Consider the following 23,666-nt stretch of genomic DNA (forward strand, 5'->3'; position numbering starts at 1 on the left):
AGCTCCCATGCCCAAACTGTGTGGTCTAGAACCAATTGTATATTCATCTCTATTTGCAATTTGGAGAGGTGGACAACTGATTACTGCCTCTATTGTTAACCTATCTTTCAGGTATCTCCAGATGTTGATTATAAAAATATCTTGCAGGGTGCCTGAGTGGCTCAGTTGGTTAAGTGTCCATCTCTTGGTTTCGGCTCAGGTCATGATCTCAGGGCATCCAGGTTCGTGTTCAGCAGAGTCTGCTTGTCCCTCTGCTCTTCCCACTGTTCTCTCTCTCTCTCTCTCAGATAATAAATAGAATCTTTAAAGAAAATATTTTGAAACTATTTGTGTACACATTGCTGAATCTGATAACCCATAAATCCTGAACATTTTGGATTTCTGTTAAGAATTATATCTAAGGGGTGCCTGGGTGGCTCAGTTGGTTAAATATCTGCCTTCAGCTCAAGTCATGATCCCAGGCTTCTGGGATTTAGCCCCACATCAGCTGCCTGCTCAGCGGGGAGCCTGCTTCCCTCTCTCAGAGCTTCTGCCCCTTCCCCTGCTTTCCCTTCCCCTGCTTTGTGCTCTCTTTCTCTTGCTCTCTCTCAAATAAACAAAAAAATAAAAAAATTAAAAAAAAAGAATTGTATTTAAAACTGAAGTTGCAGTTGTTAACAATTAGATAATTTTTATTTGGGGCATCGTTTATTTTCTATTTTTTCATGACCCAGTATGCTACATAGGAAATTAGGACTTACTCTGTTTTGTATTATTTTGATTAACATGTGTTTAAAATATTCTACAGAGAGGGAGGCAAACTGTAAGAGACTATTGACTAGAGAAAACAAATTGAAGGTTGCTGGAGGGGAGGTGGGGGGGATGGACTAAGTGGGTGATGGGAATTAAGGAGGGCACTTGTTATGATGAGCACTGGGTGTTATATGTAAGTGATGAATCCCTGAATTTTACCCCTGAAACTAGTTCTACACTGTATGTTAACTAACTTGAATTTAAATAAAATCTTGGAAGAAAATATAAATAAATAAATAAATAAAATATTTTAATGTTTAATGAGTTCTAACTTAAAATTGATATATAGGCAAATATACTATGCATTTGTTTCCCTTTCCCTTTACCCCTTACCAAACTGTTATTAAACCAGAGGTGTAGGGACACCTGGGTGGCTCAGCAGTTGAGTGTCTGTCTTTGGCTCTGGGTGTGATCCCAGAGTCCAGGATCAAGTCCCACATAGGGCTCCTTGCAGGGAGCCTGCTTCTCCCTCTGCCTATGTCTCTGCCTCTCTCTGTGTGTCTCTCATGAGTAAATAAATAAAATTTAAAAAATATAAAAATAAACTAGAGGTGTAGCTTTCAGTTGAGGAAACATGGCAGTTGAATATTATTTCTTATAAGTTAGTCATTTAATAGTATTGGTGTTCTCTATCATATATACCCTATTTAGTCTTGCTCAGTGTCACCCAGTTTAGTTGTTATACTGTTCTTGTCTGAAATATTTTTCTTTACACTACCTTGTTGAGAGCTACTCCCCTCCAGTCATCTAGTATTTTCTTACACAGTCAGCCAAGAATGCTATTTAGGGAGACTAAATATTAGGAGACTAATACACACACACACACACACACACACACACTCATACACCAATCAGTTAGAAGGGAATTGGTGAGAATCCTTTGATGTTAGATACTGTAAACATCACTATAGCCTGGGAAGATGAATTAATAATGCATATTGCTGGAAGAAATCATGTTGTGTTTTCAGGGACTTAGACTCTAGTGTCAGAGCCACTGCCCGCTCATGATGCTGGAATCATGTCTTATCAGTTATATAATGCTATAACAACCAATATAATGTTGGTTTATTTTTTTTTAAAGATTTATTTATTTATTTATGATAGAGAGAGAGAGAGAGAGAGCGAGAGCGAGGCAGAGACACACAGGAGGAGGGAGAAGCAGGCTCCATGCTGGGAGCCCGATGCAGGACTCGATCCTGGGACTCCAGGATCGCGCCCTGGGCCAAAGGCAGGCGCTAAACCGCTGAGCCACCCAGGGATCCCCTATGATGTTGGTTTAATTACTGAACCCCTTTCTGGAATGTACTTGTGAGTATGTGTAGACACATACCCATTGGTGCATAGTGCCTACACATATCCACACTTACACCACAGATGTGTCTGACTCCTCATGTATGTACATTTAATTTTAAAAAGGAATCCTAGTACACCTGTTACATAATTTGCCTCCATCCCCGTTTCTTAAATTTTTGCAAGGCTTCCTATTCAGGATTTTTTCAGGTAAACTTTTTTTATTTGCCAAGTGTAACCTTTGGGTAATTTCAAGGCTAACTTTTTTTCCTCCTCCTTTTTCTTTTAAAGATCTCTGAACTTTATTTAGTTGAGTAACTTCTAGTGGCATAAGTAACAAATGATAAATTAATTGTTGAATTATGACTCAGGGTGGCCGTAGCTGATCAAGGGTGATTCTTAGGTTAAACAGAAAGGCCCAATGAATCTTAGCAGAGGAGCAATTTTTTACCTTGTCTTATAAACTAGAAAATACTGACATGGCTACAAGTTTCAGTTTTTCTTAAGATTTTATTTATTCATTTTAGAGAGAGGAGGGGGAGGGGCATAGGGAAAGGAAGAGAAACAAGCAGATTCCCCACTGATTGGGGAGCCCTGACTTGTAGGGTGTGGTCCCAGGACCCTAAGATCCTAAATTCATGATCCGAGCCCTGAGCCAAAATCAGGAGTCTGAAACTCAACTGACTGAGCCACCCAGGTACCCCCTAACCTGCCTTTTTTTAATTTAACAGTTGTTCATAAATATTCTTCCACGTCTCACCTCATCCTTCTGAATGCTTGCATAGTACTTTATTGTATGGATGAACTAATTTAAATTTACTTGATCCCTTTTGATGTGTTAGATTTTTCCCCATAGTTACAAGCATTCCTCTATACTACTGGGTTTTTCTAAAGATTTTATTTTTAAGTAATCTCTACACCCAACATGGGTCTCTAATTCACAACCCCAAGATGGAGGTGCATGGTCCACTCACTGAGCCAGCCAGGCATGTCCCAATAGTGTATTTTTTTTTATATATAAATTAAGAATAAAAATTGTAGGATAAAAAAATTACACCTGTAAGAATTTTACATTTTGTCATTGTATATTTTTACCTATCTACAATATATATTTTATCTACAGTATTTAATAGTGTCAGTTTCTCTGTAAGTTCTTTTAAATTATTGCTATGTTGATAGATGAAAAATATTTATCAACATTTTCATATATCTATCGTAAGTTTGCATCTTTTAAAATATTTTTCTTTCATATTGCAGTGGTTCTAGCCTTTCAGAATATTTGTGGTTTTCCTGAAAATTTATAACTTAAATATTCTCTTTCTATGAGTAAGTACCTCCCCCTTCTTCCATCTAATTAATTCTTATCTGTCTTGAGAAGTAGTTTAGGGATGAGAGGAGAGATTGGGTCACCTGTTGGGAACTCAACTTCTACTGCCTTCCCCATTTCTCCCAGACTCAAAGTCCGAGTCAGAGTTAGTGACCTTTTCTGTTTCTGTAAATCCTATTTAGCCATCTATCTTAGCGCTTTTAATTACAGGTTAACTTTTTTCTCTTTTTCAGAATAGCTTAAGCTCTGTGTGGTTAAGGACTGCATTTTATCCCTGACATTTAACATATGCTTGCTGAGTATTTGGTGCTTAACAGGGATGTTTATTTATTTGTTCTCTGCTTTTACAGAATTAATTTTACACCTGTTAGACCAAACAGCATTTTAAACACTGACATACATAAACTCCTAATAAGATAAAGACAGAAGAAACAACACCATCACTTTATAGTCTTCTAGAACTATTGCAGTTTAACTTTTCATATTTGACAATGTAGACAACTAGTTTTAACAGAGAACACTTAAGCAGATATGACTGCTTTCTTAGGTAAGAATTTTACAGACATTACCTATATTACGGTGGAGCTGAAGAGCATTGGTCTTCTCCAAGCTGCACGGCGGGAACCAGCAACGGTGCAGTGGAACTTGTAGCCCTTTTCATGGCCACGGCCTTGGCGGGTTGCACATGCCAGCCCTCACGTCTCCTTGTGCTTGCTGTGGACTGGTGTGGTGAGGCACTGGGTGGCAGGAGTTCCTCTGATAGCTTTACGGAGTGGACCAATGAGGATAGCCACTGAGATCTTGCCCGCGGAATCCTCACCAACCCAGTAAGAACTGGGGACTCTGAGAGTTGCATAGCGGGGTCCAGCTTGCTCCTGGGCAAGCCCGAAGGCTTCAAGCCGCCTTGAACTGGTTTACACCCCCGCTGGCAGGCCTGGGGTGGGTGGTGCCTTAGGAGCGGGCCTTGCGGGGTGGGCGGGGCCGGGAGCGTAGGAGCCCCGCCTCCCCTCCCCGCTTCCCCGCGCGCCCTGGCCGCACCCCCGAACCTCTGGCAGCTCTTGCGCGCACTTGGAAGCTCCCATCTTGGCATCGTTTTCAGCTGATGGCTGCTGTCAGCCTGGAGGGGTCAACAAGTATTGATGGAGTGATGTTTTGATTTTCAGATTTTCTTTGATTACCGTACTTCTAGTGGAAGAGGATAATGAACTTGTATCTTTAAGAGAGCCTGGGGCTATCACAAAAATTTCGTGGCCCATATAACTAAAAATAGTAATTATGAATTCTTTATTCTCTTTTGTAATGCATTGGTGTTTGTTTTATATATCAAATATTTAAAATTATTCAACTTTGAGTAAATTTACTTTCCAGGGAGATCTAGCATGTTTATCTTGTGCCTTTGAGTACTCTCCCATCGATCCTTGGTATATTGATCTCCCGCCATAAGGAAGTGAAAGGAGCTCTGTCTCTGGAACCGGACAGATTTGGGTTGGAATCTTGGCTTTGCCATTTACTGGCTGTGGGCCAATGGGCTAGTTATTTAGTCTCTTTGTAGTACTCTACAGAATGATTCATTTTATTTAGCAAGTTTATGCATAGCATATATTTACTGAATGTTTACAGTTTTCAAGGCACTGTTCTAAGTTTGTGATTGTAATGGCCATAGTGCTTATCTTTATGGAGTATTCCATGTGCCAAGGTTCTCTTATCTGTGACTGTTACACATTTGCCCTCTTTCCCTGGATCTGTGGCTAATTTCCCTTCTACTTAACAGAGCTTCAGTGACAGACAGCCAAATTTTACTAATCTGGAAGCAGGGTATGCAGACTAACCATTGTTTAAAAGAAATACTGGGGCATCCCCGGTGGCTCAGCGATTTAGCCCTGCCTTCAACCTGGGGCCTGATCCTGGAGACCAAGGATCGAGTCTGCGTTGGGCTCCTTGCAGGGAGCCTGCTTCTCCCTCTCCCTGCATCTCTGCCTCTCTCTCTGTGTCTCTCATGAATAAATAAATAAAATCCTTAAAAATAAATAAATAAAAGGAATACTGCATGTTTGAAAGAATAAGAAATGATCAGCAGAAAAATCTAAACGATCTCTCATTGACCCCTGCATGGTAACCAATAAATGCTAGCTGTATTTATCACCTTGGTAGTCAGATACTTTCTTTTTCTAGCCATCTCTTAGCTGTCAGTCATAGAGAGGGGAGAATTGAAGTCTAGGAGGGACTGATCAGCTGTAGCACTGTAATCATGGAAAGCAGAATCCTATCTCACCCTTGTACAAAATGTTCCTTTTAGCACAGGCAACTTGAGTGAGTATAATTTTTTACTCTGTGTGCTCATAAGACATTTTGATTTTTTTTATCAAATATTTGAGAGGGAGGATGCCTAGGTGGCTCAGTGGCTTTGCCTGCCTTCAGCCCAAGACGTGATCCTGGAGTCCCCGTATGAGTCCCACATCGGGCTCCCTGTGTGGAGCCTGCTCCGCTCCCTCTGCCTCTCTCTCAGTCTGTGTGTCTCTCATGAATAAATAAAAAAATATATTTTTAAAAAAATATTTGAGAAGGGAAGAATAATAGAGGAATGGAAAGATAATGCTGTTTGGGCAGTCTAGGAGTTTATTTAGATTTGACATACTTAATAGGACTCAGTCTTTCCAGTGCTAGATTTAAGTGGGATTTAACCTTTGAGCAAACTTGGGGTTCTTGGAGGCATCAGTCTGTTTGCTTTTACAGGTAGTACCCTTTTAGCCAATTTTGTCAAGCAGTTTCTATGTTTTTCTTTATCAATGTAACTGTTATTTTTATGATGTTGAGTGATTCCTGTGGAATAATAAAGATTTCTAAATATCATATATAACTTTAACCATACAGTAGGTTTGGTTAAGTTTACAGAGTCATTTTTTTACTATCTTTTGTCTAATTTATATAAATAATTTGAGATAGTCCCTCATCTTTTCTCTGTACCTCTTCTCTTGTTAATTTCTCTTCCCTTCTTCCCCAGTTAATTGAGAGTTGGCTGGGTTTTATTTTTTTCAATCCCTACATCCTATTCTCCAAATCCTTCTTCTCCTTTGACTTCTCATATGACTCTTTTTTTCCTAACCCCTTAAATTTAAAAAGAAAATTGTCCCTATGATGCATTAATGCCGACTATCCATTTGTTTTATTTTGTCCCTTCCCCCCAAATTTAAGGTGGTTTATAAAGATTCATAAACTAGCAAGAAATGCGAGCTAAAGATGTAAAATAAAATCAAGGCTTAATATAAAAATCCAATATTTGCTTTCAGTAGAGCATAAATATTTCTCTAAAGTTCATATTAGGTGGTACAAAAAAAAAAAGAAGAAACCTGGTCGATTTATGTCCATAACATTTAAAAGCAAATACACTTTTGTTTAAAGTAAAGCACAATTCCTTGACACTAAGGTCATAAGGGAATTTTTTCTTTGAGGCTCTATAAACAGGACTCCCTGGGACGCCTGGGTAGCTCAGTGGTTGAGCATCTACCTCTGGCTCAGGGCATGATCCTAGTTCTGGGATCGAGCCCCACATTCGGCTCCCTGAGAGGAGCCTGCTTCTCTATCTTTTTCTTTGCCTCTCTCTGTGTGCCTGTCATGAATAAATAAATAAAATCTTAAAAAAAAAAACAAAAACAGGACTCCCTGTTATGGAATGAGCAGTAGCCTCATTGTAGCCCACGATGGATGCACCAGCAGACTTTGGAACACCCCTGTATAGGCCACACATCAAACAGATCACCCCATGTAAAGGCATTTATGCAGTAGAGAGGTGAGAATGATTCAGAACAGAGTCTGAGCTAAAAGAGGAAAAGGTTTTGGAATATTTAGAATGATAGAGATATTCTTATATTCATATTCTTAGTCAATCTTCTATAAATATTCCCTCTCTCAACTTTTTGTTCAAGGAGTAAGTATATCTGTGTTCACATTAGTTCAGGAGTAATGGCAGTAGGAAGTTTTGTCAGAATAAATACTGAAAATACTGAACTGCACTGTTTTTTTTAAATTTTTATTTATTTATGATAGTCACAGAGAGAGAGAGAGAGGGAGAGGCAGAGATACAGGGAGAGGGAGAAGCAGGCTCCATGCACCGGGAGCCCGGCGTGGGATTTGACCGCGGGTCTCCAGGATCGCGCCCTGGGCCAAAGGCAGGCGCCAAACCGCTGCGCCACCCAGGGATCCCTGCACTGGTTTTTAAATTGTGCGTATTATTGAAGGTAGGGAGAGAAAATGGTCTTGTTCAGGAAGACTAGTTGGCTACTCACATGGCCTCTCAGGGCAGCCCTGGTGGCGCACCGGTTTAGCGCCGCCTGCAGCCCAGGGTGTGATCCTGGAGACCCTGGATCAGTCTCACGTCGGGCTCTCTGCATGGGGCCTGCTTCTCTCTCTGCCTGTGTCTCTGCCTCTCTCTCTGTGTGTCTCTCTGAATAAATAAATAAAAATCTTAAAAAAAAAAAAAAGGGTATTACTACATTGGCAGGCTCATTGGCAGGCCTGCTTCTCTGAAACTCAGTTTTGTTACCATACTTGCAGGTAATTGGGTTCAGAGGAACTGAGTCTTGCTAACCAAATACAGGATGGGACGGAAATAGAAACAATGCTTGTGCATTTGCCTGCAGTTCAGGTCATGATTCCAGGATCCTGGGATCACGCCCTTCATAGGGCTCCCTGCTCTGCTCCCTGCTCTGCTCCCTGCTCTGCAGGGAGTCTGCTCCTTTCCCTCTCCCTTTCCCCTCTGTGTGTGCACACTCTCTCTCAGAAAAGAAAAGAAAAGAAAAAAGAAAAGAAAACAGTGCTTGTTTGTGTTAACCTAACATGAGAAGTATATTTGCATGGTGGACTAGAATTGTTGGCCATTCAGCAGTATGTATTCTTGCTTTAGGAGAAGCCAAATTATAATTAGAAGAGTTGCTTAATGACTCTTCCTTAGTCAAGGCCAAGGAAATTAATTAATTATGCTGATGATCAAGACATACCTTTCCTGCCGGCTAAGGTATATTTAACCCTGAACGGTGCTGGTCACATCCTGAAAATTTTGGGAATTTTCTAGTTTTCCCTTTCCTATTCTTTTTCTTTCTTTCTTTTCTTTTTTCTTTCTTTTCTTTTCTTTTTTTTTTTTTTTTTTTAAGATTTTATTCTTTTATTCATGAGAGACAGAGAGGCAGACACACAGGCAGAGGGAGAAGCAGACTCCCCATGAGGAGCCTGATAAGGCACTGGATCCCAGGACTCTGGGATCACTACCTGAGCCAAAGGCTCAATCACTGAGCCACCCAGGCGTCCCTCCCTTTCCTATTCTTAATCCAGGCACTGCCTTCTAAAAACATGGACAGAGAAAATTTAGTTAAATAGTCTGCTTAAAGGGTGTTATAAATAAGGGAAAAGGTTGATATTTGATATTTGGATTATATGTGAATCTCAACTCCCCATGTTGTTCTTGTTTGTCAAGCTGTTAAGGCATAGTGAGCTCTCGGTTATAATAAATATGTATAGCTTGCATAGTTTTCACTGCTTTGCCAGAGTAAAAGAGTATATCTAAAAGTGCTACCCATAGGCAGCAGTTTAGGTATTAATTTTAATGCATATGACAGGTGTACACATGCATAATTAACTGCTCTGGTGGCTTAATGGTTATATTTTGGCATTGTAGTCAAATTTGATACTCCCATTCCACCTTTCCCTTTTATTTTCAGTCTGGCAGGTGCTGGGAATGCTTGAAGCAGAATACGTAGCCCCTTGAACAACAATATGCTTTGAAAAGTGATCACTTTGATGCAGACACGAAAGTTTCTTGTCAGCATTAAACCAGAGTTTAGGAGCATGGAATGATTGAAATTGACATAGGTATAGGAACCAGGTAGTATTAGGACAGTTGGCTGTCTGAAAGAAGAAATTGTGTGTCAGGGTCATACCTTATGTAATACACAAAAATGAGTTCTGGAGATATTAAGGATTTGAATGTTTAAAGAAAAACTCAGAATAGCACTAGGACAACAGGAGGGATAATTTTAATTTAATTTTAGGAATGGAAAGCCTTTTTGACATGACACACAACTCATAGAATGAAAAGATTTGATAGATTTGTGTAAAATATATAAGGTTCTGCCTACCAAAAGAATGTACAGATATAAATAAGGTATGTAATATGTGGGAGAAAATATCAGTAGCCTATATGTTAGATTTAATTTTTCCTTAATGTATTAAATCCTCTTAGACATCAAAAATAAATGACAAATATCTCAATAGAAAAACGGTCAAAGGGATCCCTGGGTGGCGCAGCGGTTTGGCGCCTGCCTTTGGCCCAGGGCGCAATCCTGGAGACCTGGGATCGAATCCCACATCGGGCTCCCGGTGCATGGAGCCTGCTTCTCCCTCTGCCTGTGTCTCTGCCTCTCTCTCTCTCTGTGACTATCATAAAAAAAAACAAAACAAAAAAACAAACAAAAAAAAAACGGTCAAAATGTATGAATAGGCAGTTCAGTTAGGCGTATAAGCGTTTGAACCCTGATTAAGATTCTCAGCTGCAAAAACCAGAACCTTCTTCCAGTTAGATAAAAAATGAAAGATGGGGGCAGCCTGGGGTGGCTCAGCAGTTTAGTGCCACCTTCAGCCCAGGGCCTGATCCTGGAGACCCAGGATCGAGTCCCACGTCGGGCTCTGCATGGAGCCTACTTCTCCCTCTGCCTGTGTCTCTGCCCCCCTGCCCCACCTTTCTCTGTGTGTGTCTCTCATGAATAAATAAATCTTTTAAAAAAATGAAAGATGAAGACATTGGCAGATGTGTCCTTTTGGTGGGGTAATGAGGAAATTAACATGTTAGGGGAAAGAATAGAGTTTAAGTGAATTCTGGCAATTATTTAGCAGTAATTTATGAGGTTTTTTTTAATATACTTGGTAACTTTATTGCTTTAAAGGAGGAACAAATATTTAAAATCAGGAAATAGTTAAGTAGAGAAGGGATTCCTGCCATTCCTGATTTAATATGAGGGACAACAGATGAGTGATTTGGGTTTATGCCTTGCCTGAGCTTGCGCAGTAATTGTTCATTTGTTCCAAGATAAGTGTCTCACAGATAATGGAAAGTCATCTGTTGTTCTAACTCACTTTTTCTTGTGCTCCTGCACAGACATCTCTAATAAATACTTCCTGTTATTGATGAAGGTACTGTGTTGCAGTGATTTGAAGCCTCCCCGAGTTTTCCAACATTTTGTTTATGGGAATTTTATTTGGATTCAGAACTCAACTCTGCAACTTTTTTTTTTTTTTTTTTAACTCTGCAACTTTTGAGTTAAGGGATTACATGTTTTGTAATGAAATTGTCACCCAGATAGGAGTTAACCAGCAATCCTCCTTCTCTCCTCTTTTTTCATTGGCCAGTAACCTTAGCACAGTCATCTCTCTTGTTATGACCTACTTGTCTTCTCCAGGCATGACTCCAAATGATCTTACAGAATCTTTTTTCTAGTGCCAGGTGAAATAATGAAAATATTTGTTTAGAAAGGAGTCAGAAACTGCTTTGCTTCTAGGTGCTGCTTGGTTGTGAAAGTGATATCAGCAAAGTTAATTGAGGAGATGAAGTGATGCTGTTACAAGAATTTTAAAGCAAAATTTGCTATAGGTAAATAAGTTAACAGCAAATTTTGTTGCTTGAGCTAAAAAATTAGCAAACAACTTCATTTGGTGGTATTAGCTTAAGATGGAATGGTTCTGGGTTATAAAATAGCAATTTATCAGGTTTGTTTTTAGCTCATTGCCAGTCACTGGTTTTTGTGGATTATCTCATTGAATTCCCACCTCATTGAATTCCCACCTCAACACTATGATGCACACACATATTGTTACCTATGTTTTGTAGATATGGAAACTGAATCACAGGGATGTTACATAATTTTCCAGTGTTAGCATAACTAGGAATTGATGAACTAAGACTCTGAGAACTTACCTATAAGAATCCTTCCTTACAGGCAGCCCCAGTGACTCCTCCATAACTCACTCAGAGTCTCCCTGTGTCTGTCCATGTTCTAAATCATATTGCCAGTTTTCTACTCATCCTGGCTTTAAGAATCCTGAACACTGGACCTGAGATAGCAAAAGTCCTTGTTATCTGTAAGGCTTAGTGAAGAAGGGCTGGAACAGTGTTATCATATGGTTTCTGGAGCTTTGGAATTGGCAGTATCTTTTAGGTTGGAGACTAGCATGTAAGGGAAGAGGGAGCAATTTTGTGGGTCATATATCTGGGCATGGCTTAGCTGAGTCCTCTGCTTCAATCTCTCAAAAGGTTGTAATCAAGGCATTGGCCAGAATGTGGTCTCATCTGAAGGTTCAAGTGGGAAAGGAACTGCTTTCAAGTTCACCTACAGGGTTGTTGGCTGGAGGCTGCCCTCAGTTCTTTGCCATGTGGGCTTCTCCACATCACTTCATCAGAGCAAGCACATAAGAGCTAGAGGGGTGCCTGGGTGGCTCAGTCAGTTAAGCATCTGACTGGCTCAGCTTATGATCTTGGGGTCTCTGCATTGTGCTCTCCGCTCCGTAGGGAGTCTCCTTGTCCCTTTTCCTCCCCCTCTGCTTCTCCTCCTGCTTGTACTGCCTCTCAAAATCTTAAAAAAAAAAAAAAAAAAAAAAAAAAGCTAGAGAGTATACAGTTGACCTTTGAAAACCCTGTGGGCTAGGTGCCTAGCCCTGCCCCCTGCATAATTTTGCCTCCCCCAAAACTTAACTACTGGTAGCCTACTTATTGACTGGAAGCCTTACTGATAATATTAACAGTTGATTGACATATATTTTGTATGTATTATATGTTGTATTCTCAGAATAAAGTAAGCTAGAGAAAAGAAAATGTTCAGAAAAGCATAAGGACAAGAAAACATTTTTATAGTACTGTACCTATATTTATTGAGGAAAAATCTGCATATAGGTTGGCCTGGCCAGGACAGGAGTGATGGGCCTGGCTGGGGAATAGTAATGTTCTGGGTTCGTGGCCTTGGCTCAGCAGGGTCAGCTGCAGGGTGGTCTGAGGCAACAGTGGCCCGGAGGTACCCAGACAGCTATCCCAGCCACCTGGAGGTGTAGCACTGGCCATAGCCACTGGAAGCTTCAGCCAGCCACACAGTGAGCCGCCTCTGGGAGACCTCCAGACTGAGGTACTGCCCCATAAAGGGATTGATGCCTTGCTGGGAGGGGCCCCAGGTCTGCAGCCAACCTGATGCATAGCTGGGACAGGGAGTGGGGCACCCCTGCCCAGTCCAAACCTTGCCTCTGCTTCAGCCCAGCCTCCTGCCCACAAGACCCCAGGGTTCAGTCCCACCAGATCACCCACATGGGGTCCCCCAGGAGCTGTTGATGGTTTCCCTAGTACTCAAAGGGCAGCAGGTGTGACCCCTGTACTAATAGCCTTAGATTCAGTCATATGGAGACGAGTGGGCAGTTGTAAATAAATGGCTCGTGGTTTTTGCTGTCAACTCTTTAAAATAAACAAAACAAAATAAAATACTATGTATAAGTGGACCCACCCAGTTCAAACCCATGTTGTTCAAGGATCAACAGGAAAGGAGTATTAGAATTCACAGCCTTTGTAACCTAATCACAGAAATGATATCCTGTCCCTTTTGCACTATTCTGTTAGAAGCAAATCACTTGGTCTGGCCCTACACTCACAGGGAGGGGACAGCACGAAGGTACCAGTAGCAAGATTTGGGACTCGTTTGGGGCCATCTTAGAAATCTGCTTACTACAGGGCCTTTAATAATTTTTAGAGATGAAAAGGGGTCCTGAAATTAAAAAAAAAAAAAAAAAAGAGAACTGCTAATAGACATACTAAACTTATGGGCTATGTGTGGGAGATAATCCCTCCCTTGAAAAGGTATTTTTTTGGAGTCAGAACTTGGGCCTGTAGAGTGAAAATAAAATGAGAAAGCCTCTGATTTTTATGTACCTCATTTTCTGAAGAGAGGCATCCTAATATTACATATTTATTACATAGTCATTTTCCAGCAGCATCTTTTAGGAAATGACACAAACATAACAGGAAAAATAGCAAGGTTATAAAAGCCAAAACATCTCTGAAATTTATCATAGCTGCCAGGAGAACACAAAGCACAATTTTGTCCTAGTCATTGAAACTTCATGTCATTAGTGGGAGGAGAGAATGTAGATACTTAGGGTACCTGAGTGAGAGATGAAAAAATAGCATCTAACTAACATTTGTATTATCCTGTAGGACCTGAGAAGCTAAAATGCTTGGTTTCTCATCCAGATTTTGAAAAGATTCCACTATCCATTTTGCCACTGTTTACTTCTGTGGTCTTAATCTCTATGGGCAAAAATTTCTTGATGTAAATGGAGCCACGATGAAGAAGGTTCTGTCTATCTTCAAAGTTTCTGGGGCGCCTAGGTGGCTCAGTGGTTGAGTGTCTGCCTTTGGCTCAGGTCGTGATTGCAGGGTCCTGGGATCTAGTCACAAATCAGGCTCCCTGCATGGATCCTGTTTCTCCCTCTGACTGTGTCTCTGCCTCTCTGTCTCTCATGAATAAATAAATAAATCTGATAATAGTTTTTTTTTAATATTTTATTTTGGAAAGAGTTGTTTGAGTAATGTGTGTATAAGTTATTTGAATAATGTGCATGTGGCAGCCCAGGTGGCTCAGCAGTTTAGTGCGCCTTCGGCTGGGGACGTGATCCTGGAGATCCAGGATCGAGTCCCATGTCGGGCTCCCTGCATGGAGCCTGCTTCTCCCTCTCCGTGTGTCTCTGCCTCTCTCTCTCTCTGTGTCTCTCATGAATAAATAAAAAAAATCTTAAAAAAAATGTGCATGTATATTCTGAATTTAGAAACATTGCGGGAATTTATGTGTGGTAATTCTTTGGAGTGTAATGCTCTTTAAGGACTCTGGTAGTTATATTTTTTAACTTGAGAGTTTAACTGTAGCATATGTTATAAATGATAGACGTTAAGTTAGTAGATTAATTTGTTTACTCTGTTCCATAAAACAGTCCTCTAAGACTAGAATAACTGATTTACTCACTGATTTTTAACATTCATTGTTACCCGTCGAGTATGATGTTAATACTGAATTATGTACATCACTTATTCTTAAACCCCCTTAACTTTAATCAGAAAAGATAGCTCCTGTCCTGGAAGAACTCCCAATTTAGCTTGGGGGAGGGGAAAACAAATGTATCACTGAAAATTACAATACCCTGTGATAAATACTGTGAGAATGTAAACCCAGTGTGCTCTGGACAAATAGAAGAGATTCACTTAACCCAGCTGTTTAGCAGGGAGGAGGGAGAGAGCGAGCCAGGGGAGACATGTCAAAGAAGACCTGGAAGGCTAGTAAAAATTAGGTGGGGTAAAAGGGGATCAGGAAAGTCCAGTACACTCTTCTGTAGTGGACTGAACACAAAAGCATCTAAATAACATTTTAAGTTCTTAGCCAGAATAGGAGCTAACATTCCATATAATGCTTATTACGGTCCAGTCACCATTCCAAGTATGTTCTATGTATGAACTCCTTTCATTTTCACAATAACACTATTATATAGGTATTCTGTTCATCCCCATTTTACAGATGAGAAAACTGAGATGCAGAAAGATATATGAACTTGTCTGGGAAATAGCATGGCTAGGAAGTTGAAGAGCTGCAGTTGAAACCCAGGCTGTCTGATTTCAGAGTTGGGGCTTTTACTATGTGAGGAATTAAACTGTGGGTTGCATTGGAGATAAACCCTTTTCAATTAACTTGTATTACTGAAGCAAATATATTATTTCTGTAAAATGAAAGCAATGGATCCCACCCATTTCTTTCTGCTTCTGGAGGAATGTTGGACATCTTTATCTTCTCCTTGCCTCCAAAAGGCTCAGTTACCAGCTCTCTTAAACCTCAGCATGAGCCAACTTTGTTTCTGCTCCCTTGCATACCAGCCTTTTGCTTCTTATCTCCAAGCTTAGAGCATAATGTAAACTCAACTCCCTTCCTCTGCTAAACGCCTTTAATTTCTTCCTCCACTCATTAAAATCTGGGTTCTAAAGAGAGATTCATGAGGACACTTGCTGGATTGTGGAGGACCAGCCTGCAGGACTGTGCCTTCTATTTTTAATTTTGCTAATAGTGCTTGGAAGCCCAAGGTATATGAGTGGAGAAGGCAGTCAAATGGAATCTGCGAGGACTGGGCTTTGTTGGGATATATAGCAGAAGGACAAGGAAGCCAAGGAGTAGAAAATATTGACAAGAAAGTATTAATGGACCTTGTGGTCTTTGTGGAATTGAGACAGAAATGAAGAAAGGAGTTATTAATGGTCTCAGGGGAAAGAGTTTGGGGCAGGAGGTCTGCCTGACTTACTGGATGAGTTGGAGAGTAGTTGGTCTTTCATGGGGTTGAGGGAGTGACAGATCCAGGAGTAGGGTTGGATTGAGAGAGTTTAAGATATTAGAGGAAGAAGAGTTCTAGGTGGTGATGGAGTTCAGGATCTGGCCATTGATGTGAGTGACTGAAGGAACAGTTATTAAGTGGAGGCTACTGATTCCCTCTGGTGAGGAGGGGCCTTATGTGTACAGCAGTGAACACTGATGAGCCATGAAAGAATGAATGCAGAATTTGCAAAATGCTTTTTATTTATCTCTGTCCCTTGCTAGCTGTTAAATGATAGATACTCGTTTTATTAATGGGGATGTATTTACCTTTGTAATTGACATTTTATTTTTGTTTGGATAGAATAATGCAAAGGCTTCAGTGAAAAGGAACATTATTTGTATGATCAGATTCTTGTATGTGTCTTATTTTTGGTATGTTTCCTAACATAATTTCTCATGTTAGCAGTGTTTTGACCTTATCTGTCATTCTGGACAATCTGTTCTGGCATTTTCTTTCCAGAAGTCAAAGAAGAGAAAGGATATGAGATGAAGATGTGGATGGACACTCATCTTGAGCTCAGAGTGTTTGAATTATGCTGATGATTTTGGGGAATATTCACCTGAGTCAGGTAGACAGAAAGCTGTAATCATAGCTTAGGAAATATTGTTTTCTTTTTGTTGTTTTTATTTGTAGGTTCTTACCAGAATTTGAATTATGATGTTTAAATTTTAGTAAAAACGGAAAATGATGCTTAATAGTACTTTTATTTTTGAGGATGTCACCACAAGAACATCAGAGGGAAAAATGTAATCTTATGTTTGAGAGAATTAGTTTATTGTTGTTAGCCTCTCCCTGAAAGGATACCACTTTGGGGCTAAACATTGATGTATACAAGCAACAAACAAAGTTTGTTGGTTTTCTATGAGCTTTGGCATAACTATACTTTAAGTGGACTCTGGGAGTGCCACTCCCCATGCTACCCTCTACCCCCAAAGCTGCCTTTTTAAAAAAAGTCAACAGAATGGATCAAATAGAGTCTAAAAACTGGTTTCTAGTCATCTTCTAAACAGAGGAAAACTAAATGCCTGGAATATATTACATACTTCAATTTTCTTGTGTACTAGAGTATTATTTTAAAATATGTATCTTAACACCCTGTCTTTTTATTGTAAATTATTTTATTTCTTCAAATTTTATTACCTTTCCTACTTATGTTTAGATTAGATAAAAAATGAGTACACATACCCAGTCTATTTTGCTAGGATTCTATAAAAATAAATTAATGTGTTATTTTAGTAGTTTCAGAATTGTGTTCCTCAAGAGATCAGTAAAGATTTAACCAACAATAGTTTCAGGTAATAATAGTGAGATTTCTGTGTGTGAGAAAGAGAAAGGTATTAAAAGAAAATCTCATGAGCAGACTATGAGGTTTTTAGCTTTAAAAGTAATCTTGAATTCATTTGTACCTCAGAAAATTAGGGCCAATATTTACCAATATTTCCCGGAGTATGGAGAGAAATAGAGATTAGAGAAAGAGTTTCAATTAATGTTAGTGGGAAATTTTCATTTTAATTTTCTTTCATCTTCTCTCCATATCAGGTACTAGGAAAATAGCATTTTTCCATTAAAAGATCATACTTCTTAGAAATTCTCCTGGTTTGACAGCATGAGCTTGTTGTTCTGACTATAGAGTGTTTCCTGCTTGACATAGTAGGCTTTGCAAAGTGAGTGAAGACTCCATACCATTTTTGTCATCACTGAATGTATGGTGTGACAGGCTTCATGATGTATAATGTAAAATGATTTCCTGTATTTTGTCACAATTATGAGAAAATTGATATGACATAATATTAAGCTTTTCCTGTTTCTTGATATATGGATTATTTAAGTCAAACACATTTCTTTTCTAAGGGTTGGCAGTTTTCTCCCAAGTTTTCTTATATTTTATGTCATAACAAAATCGCTTTATATGCTTCTACAAATGAAGGCCATTCTATTTGCTATTAGGATTATCTGAATAGACCTCTGGAGAGACTATATTTAGAACCAGTAGTTCAGGTTTCATGTGTTCTGTCTTTGCAAATGAGGAGAAGCACAGATGTTTGCAGTTTCTTTTAGAATATCCCTACAGAACAGCAGTCCCCACCAATTCCTCCCTGAAAGACTTGAGGAATTCAAGTGGGCTTTTCCAGAGTTCTAGCCAAACTTAATTCCTGTATGGTTTTCCGTGTTGCAGAAGCTCATGCAGGAATTGCTAATAGGAAATTTTGTGGGGGGACCCAAGATCCTCAAATCTGTTTTCAGTGTTAATTTTTTTCTCACCACGAAGGGGAACTAGCACCATAATAAACTCCATTGTTGATCATCTGAGAGCACAAATCAGATAATTATCTGTATTCTGTATAATTGCATAGTTAAGTTACAGCTTTTATTAGATTTGGTTTTTTACTTTTTGCAAACTCCACACCCAAGAATGTTCATAATTGAACCACAAGTGGCCAAATGAATAGTATTTCTGGGCAGTAAGAAAGATTTAAAAAAATTCTTTCAAAGTGTAACTGTACTTGATAGTTTCTTGCTCACACCAGCATCAAGTTAACATGGATGACAAGTTTATAGCTTTCAATCTGATGCATGTTGACAGTAGGGGGGGAAAAGCATGTATCCCTCTAGGATGGCATTTCTAATACTTCCTATGCCAAAGACTGCTGCCTGGCATTTTGCCAGGAGCTTTGGGTATTGACTGATTTATGTATACATTTAATTCAAATTTACATAATCTAATTGGGCCTTTGGGTTTTAAAAATGGCCTTGTTTTATTGCAGTACAGTGTTCATTACAATGCATATTTTTAAATGGGCTGGCCCAAAGAGCCCGTTATGATGAGTTTGCTAATGAAATATGTCTGAAACTTGGACAAACTTGATCATCGAGGGACAAGTTCACTTATGAGGCCAAGAGTTTCACTTCAAAAGAGAAGCCTACAGTATTTACTTTTAATGGTTTGAATTATGTTTTTATCTCTCAACAGCCGAAGAGTTTGTATTTGAGGGTCAGAGACAAAACTTTTAGCCTTTGAGAATTTACTCTCTTGTACAACAGGTGTCATTTGTTTCCCCACTAAAATGTTTCATCCTTTATTTTTCTAGTTTTTTTTTTTCCCAAGAGTGAAACTTGGAACAATATTAAGAATTTTTTCTTTTTTAGATTTTATTTATTTTAGAGAGAGACAGAGAGTGTGCCTGAACATAAGCGAGGGGGGAGAAGCAGAAAGAGGGGGCAAGAGTGGAGCCTGATGCCGGCCTAGGTCCCAGGACCCTAAGATCCTGACCTGAACTGAACTCAGGAGCTGATAGTTAACTGACTGAGCCACCCGGTGCCCCCTATATAAGGATTTTTTTTTTTTAATTTTAAAGAAAAAAAGTTCCCCTTAGATTTTTTTAGTTTTAACTTGGTGCTAGGTTTGTTTGTCTCAGTGTGGAAAAGAATAGAAAATACTGGCTGAAGGAAATTTTGATGTCTTTGTTGTATTATTTCATTTTTTCCTATTCCCTGCTTTTACGATGCAACTAGGGGGGAAAAAAAAGGAACATCTGTTTTGTGTGGAGAGTCTTACTCCTGTCCACTTGCAGTCCCTGCCCTGATAGGTGGTTCTCACTCTGCTCTGGCATTTAGGACTGTGTACCCCTAGGCAAGCGATCGGTTCAGATGGACAGTTTCTCAAGTGAAGCCAACCACAGTTTCTGTTTGTTTTTGTTTTTAGATTTTATTTATTCATGAGAGACAGAGAGAGAGAGAGAAAGGCAGAGACACAGGCAGAAGGAGAAGCAGGCTTCATGCAGGGAGCCCAGTGTGGGACTTCATCCTGGGACTCCAGGATCACACCCTGGGCTGAAGGCAGGCACTAAACTGCTGAGCCACCCAGGGATCCTGACAGCTTCTGTTTTGGGGGGAAACTATGGAACCTAAACCCAGTCTGATGAAAGGCAAGAGTGACTGCAGTTAGCTGGGGACCATGTGACACCCAAGATTAAAGTCCAAATAAGAGAGACATGTTGAAGGGAATTAGGAGGGGTGGGAGAGGGAGAAGGAGAGAGAGTGAGTGAGTGAGAGAGAGAGAGAAATCAGGTCTTGAAGATATTGTTTGAGGGTCAGTAATATGTTCTTCTTCTGGCAATTCCAGTTACTTGCATCACCCCCACCTCCTCCTTCACCTTTTTTTTTTTTTTTTTAACTTAGCTGTGTGTATTAGGTTTCTTGTGCCTTAGAATTAATAGGATCCTTAACTGATAGAGAAACGATGATTTGTTGTTGTTTTTGAGACAGAAGAATAGATGGTGGGAGTAAGGTGAATTTGTAGCTGAGGAATTGGTAAGCATATTCACACACCAAATAACCTTGAGTTCCTAAGTTGGAAACAACTGAGGTTAGGTGACTTGTTAAAGATCAAGCATCCGACAAGTAAGAGCTGAGCCTAGAATTCAGATCTGGGACTTCCAACTCAGTGATTTTTATACCATATTATCTTACTTATGCTAACAGAGGTGTTTAAAAAAATGTTAGTCTTTTGATCAGCTGCCTGTGGATAAAGGGAGACATGAATTTTTTTTTCTTTTGGTGATGGTATTTGAAAAACTCTTTGGAATATAGCAGTACAAAGACTTTCCTGCTCTGAAGAGCCTCAGTGTATATCTATTGATATATTAGGGTCTGGGTACTCTGGTTATAGTTACACAAATCTTTATTTTGAGGCAGTCATAATTTTGAGTTGCTTCGGGGAGAGAGATACTTATAAAGCAGTAAAATCCTGTTTGAATGTAGCAGTGCCTTTTCACTGTCTGGATGTGCTTGTGGAAAATGTCTCCCTAGGACCTTTAATTTTGTTCCTAAATTTATAACAGAGTCACTTCTTGATGCTATCTATTGCTCAAGGTACTTTTGGTGATAAGATTGTTATTAAGTTGGGTAGGTGAGCTGTAGACTGTGTCCTGCAGGGAGCCATTTATTGTTTTGTACAAGAATAGGTAGTGCTGAGGAATCATGTCTCATTTTGGGCATCAAATGGTCTCTCACTTTAAAATCTGACATTGGCACTACTTTTTCCTTGATTTAAGCAGAAAAACCAGCAAATGCTCATATGAGCATGAGAAAGATAACTTAAAAACAACCCCTTTTGAGGCATTGGCTCTGTTTTATTTGTTCTATGGAAAATAAAAACGAGGAAGAACATTACAATAACATGATATATACCTATGTCCAAATGATGAGAAGTAGATGGCAGTTTGGTTCAGTGTCAGTTACTATAATTCTTTCCCCTAGAAAAATATATTTCTTTTGAGCCCCAATATTGATTTTCAGTTGGAAGTGTTGGAAATATACAGGGCTAAGAATATAGTAGCTTGAAATCTAAAGAAATTTGCTGAGAAGTAAAGTAAAGGTGTTAGTTATTAAACACTGAGGAAGAAGAGTTTTAGAGAATATGGACTATAAATGACTGGCTTTGTAGGAAATACTAAGGGATCTGTTTAGATAAGACTTTGGCAACTAGTTGTAATAATACCATCATTTATTTATCATTGATGTTGTGCCAGCACTGTGCTTAACTGTATTATTTTGTTTAATGCACAGGAGTCTTAGGATGCAGATGGTGTTTTAAACCCTCATTTTACAGCAGAGAAATCTTGAAATTTAAGTTAAATAACTTGCCCAAGGTTTCAAAGCTAAGCTATAAATATTAGAACTGAGATTTGAACCTAGGCACACTGATTCTTAGCCCCACTTTTAACCAGTATGCTCTACTGCCTCTGGTTGTGTTGTAACTTCAGAAGTGACCACAGATAAAATTTACCTCATTTTCTGTTATTTCTCATGGTGTGGGTACATCTCCATCTTTTGGGGGCAATGACTTAAGGGGACAAGAATCAGCAATTCCTCCCCATCACATATTCTTCATTTTCTTTTCTCTCTCTCTCTCTTTTTAAAGATTTTATTTTTATTTATTCATGAAGGATACAGAGAGAGAAAGAGGGAGAAGTGGGCTTCCTGCAGGGTGCCCATTGTAGGACTCCATCTTCAGACCCTGGAATCACACCCTGAACCAAAGGCAGATGTTCAACCTCGGAGCCACCCAGGCATCCCTTTTCTTCCTTTTCTGAATGTGATCATTAGGTACTTCTTGTCATCCTGGTTATTATCTACTTCTATCCTTTATTTCCTTCATAGCAATTACCATAAATTGCAAATCATTGTATAATTACATTAATTTCTTTGTTTATATTTTTTTCTTCCTCACTAGTAATATCCTGTATTTAGCCTTTCCTAGTGTCAGGTGTGTTCTGTATATTTTGACTGTTATGATTATTTCTAATAACTCTTTCAGATAGATAACAGTTAAAAAAATTAAAGCATGAGGAGTTTAAGAACTTGCTTAAATTTACACAGGATACAGCATGGCTGTTGCTCTTAGAGGCTGACAAACTTTTTCTGTAAAGAGCCAGGTGGTAAATATTTTAAGCTTTTGAGACATTTTGAAAATATGATGTAGGTTTTCTTTTTTTTTTTTTTGGATGTGAGTACTTCTATAACAAGAGAGGGAACAAATTCCATGCATTTTTATTTTTTTTCATTTTTATTTATGATAGTCACACACACACACACACACACACACACACACACACACAGAGGCAGAGACACAGGCAGAGGGAGAAGCAGGCTCCATGCACCGGGAGCCCGACGTGGGATTCGATCCCTGGTCCCCAGGATCGCGCCCTGGGCCAAAGGCAGGCGCTAAACCGCTGCGCCACCCAGGGATCCCTCCATGCATTTTTAGTCACTGAAATTCGAAATACTGTAATTGGTTAAAAATTTTTGTAATACAGATCTATTAATGAGAATAATAGAATTATTGGGGGGGTAACATTTCACTTAATTGGAGTTCAAAGTTAGTGTTCCCTATCATCAAATCAATTGAAATGTTCTTCTGTAAAAACTATTTTTAACTTGTGGACCATACAAACCAGGCAGCCGGCCAAATTTTGCATGCAGTCTGTAGTTTGCCAACTCCTGTCCTTAACTGCTACCATGGTACTTAATCTTACCAAGGTGGTGATTCTCCATACAGGGTGCATGTTACAGTTACCTGGGAGCCTTAAATTAGAATTTCTGCCAATCATTATTGTGGGAGCTAGGGAAGCAGTGACAAACACAATACAAATCCCTGCTTTTATGAAATTAGCTAGTGTTAAATGCTAAGTAGGAAAATAAAACAGGGAAGGGAATATAGGGCAAGGTGTTTTGGGAGGATTGCAATTTTAGGTAGGGTGGTTAGGGAGGTTCTCCCTGGGAAGCTTTGAGGCCCCTGTGTACCTCTCCCCAGTGTCATCTTTTCCAAACCTTCAGATAACCATCATTTTTCATAAATATGTAGTATAACTCTGAACAAGGCTTTTAAAACATGTGTAGAAAAAAAAATTAAAAAAATAAAACGTGTAGATATGATAACATATTTTTGTGCAACTTTTTATGCATAACAATATTTTAAAAATTCATTTCATATTAATATGTATCACTTTAATCCTTTTACATATCAGTTATCTATCACTTTGTAACGAATCCACAAACTTACTGACTTAAAATAACAACCATTCATTATTGCTCAAGAGACTTGGGTCAGCTAGGTGACTCACTTATCATGGCTAGGCTTGTTCATGTATATCTATGGCTAGCTGGGTTGGCTGAAGTTTTGGTAGGTCAGAATGCTTTGGTGGAGACAACTTGTTCTCTGCTTCACATATTTTATCCTGTAGGAGGTTAGCCCAACATTGACTGAGCAGGGTCACAGGAGAGCAAGAGGAAGTGTGCAAGGCCTGGAGGCTGAGGCTAGGAACTG

At 39.4% G+C, this 23,666-nt stretch overlaps 1 protein-coding gene and 1 long non-coding RNA gene across 5 annotated transcripts in view; one reads left to right on the forward strand and one right to left on the reverse strand.

The window, feature by feature from the left end:
- The window catches only part of LOC140635592 (uncharacterized), a 71,896-nt gene extending 67,549 nt beyond the window's left edge, over positions 1-4,347 (reverse strand). The window contains exon 1 of the long non-coding RNA XR_012032939.1: positions 3,979-4,347. This is a non-coding gene — a long non-coding RNA (uncharacterized lncRNA). The remainder of the gene's footprint in view (positions 1-3,978) is intronic.
- The window catches only part of POU2F1 (POU class 2 homeobox 1), a 187,006-nt gene that overhangs the window by 12,464 nt on the left and 150,876 nt on the right, over positions 1-23,666 (forward strand). The window contains exon 2 of one of the 4 annotated variants that reach the window (XM_072830451.1): positions 16,298-16,406. The exons of the other annotated variants lie outside the window; for them this stretch is intronic. The gene's annotated coding sequence lies outside the window, so the exon portion shown is untranslated. The remainder of the gene's footprint in view (positions 1-16,297; positions 16,407-23,666) is intronic. 4 annotated transcript variants of the gene reach the window in all.

Source organism: Canis lupus, chromosome 6 (genome assembly GCF_048164855.1).
Source record: "Canis lupus baileyi chromosome 6, mCanLup2.hap1, whole genome shotgun sequence".
NCBI classification, from domain to species: domain Eukaryota; kingdom Metazoa; phylum Chordata; class Mammalia; order Carnivora; family Canidae; genus Canis; species Canis lupus.